General features: G+C 41.6%; 1 non-coding gene across 1 annotated transcript; it reads left to right on the top strand.

The window, feature by feature from the left end:
* Positions 1-957: 957 nt before the first annotated feature.
* Positions 958-1,029, top strand: TRNAD-GUC (transfer RNA aspartic acid (anticodon GUC)). Its single transcript has one exon. It is a non-coding gene; the product is annotated as a tRNA-Asp (tRNA).
* Positions 1,030-1,284: the final 255 nt, after the last annotated feature.

Below are 1,284 nucleotides of genomic sequence, written 5' to 3'. Positions count from 1 at the left end.
ATCCTTTTAAAACTGATGTGGGATGCTGAATTGTTTATCATATGCCCATATTTTTGCCCGTGTCCAAAATGGCCATATCCTAGACGCATATGTGCGGTGGTTTCCCATTCTTAGGACCCTTGACTGACGGCTTCCAGAACGGGATGGGGCGTTCCCAGTGTGACGACACTGTATACCTGCGTCATTTCCGGGGATTGCCCGAGGACGCCGGTGCGGCTTTGATCCTGCCTCCCATACGGCACATCAGGACACTTGGTGGCCATTTATTGCTACTATAAAAAGACCCTCCTGTCCTGACACCATGCAACGGCCCCGCAAGGAAGACTATGAAATGCGTTGGGTGCATTTGTCCATCTGTTCAGTGTCTCAGGATATCGGTAAGCTTTGTTAACCCCTTAATATGTGATGCCTGTGTAGCGCTACCTAATGGGTTTATGGCACTCAGATATTTATTGTATTGTCACTTGACTCTTTATGTGCTATATTCCCTGAATTTAATGGAAGTGGATACACCTTACACTTGTAGTATGGCTCTATTGTTTGACATCTTTGATCAATGTTATTGAATCTATATAGCTGCCCATTGCTTGACTCGCTGACATTCGGTGCTCTCTGGAGCTTTCATGTGCACCTATTCCTGTATTTAGTCAATTTTACTGTTTTCTTATTCCCTCTTGTAACCTTTTTTATGATAAATTCTTAATAAAGATTTTGTACCTTATTTCACCAAGAGGATATTTTTTGGACTATTTTATTCATATTATATGGGTTGTTAATCTCCCCTATCCTCCTTTTTTATACTCTATATTTTGGGAGTGACCCACACTTATTAAGTAAATATGATGGCGAATATGTGTTTCCTGCCTTGGTTCTTACAAAATTCTTCTGTAGCGGTAGCTATGCTACAGTTTTGCTCTATAGAAAAAGTCTTATAAAGCAGAAACATAGCATAGCAAGTCCTCGTTAGTATAGTGGTGAGTATCCCCGCCTGTCACGCGGGAGACCGGGGTTCAATTCCCCGACGGGGAGGCTGCTACTTTTTTCTGTATGTAGTATAGTATATAGTTTAAGAAATGTACATGAAACTTTTTCTACTTACATCCTCTACTTTTGGTTCAATCCACATTTTATAGTTAAAAAAGGCATCAAATCGGAAGTTTTTGTAGAAGTAGTTCACTGCAGAACATGGCCAGGTCTCCATGGTTTTAAGGTGGCTTTACACACTGCAACATCGCAAACGACATTGCTCTAACGTCACCGGTTTTGTGACGTTACAGCGACCTC

The sequence above is a fragment of the Anomaloglossus baeobatrachus genome, chromosome 4, assembly GCF_048569485.1.
Source record: "Anomaloglossus baeobatrachus isolate aAnoBae1 chromosome 4, aAnoBae1.hap1, whole genome shotgun sequence".
Lineage (NCBI taxonomy): Eukaryota > Metazoa > Chordata > Amphibia > Anura > Aromobatidae > Anomaloglossus > Anomaloglossus baeobatrachus.
Note: the sequence above shows the minus strand (reverse complement) of the source record. Positions and strands in the feature narration are given on the sequence as shown.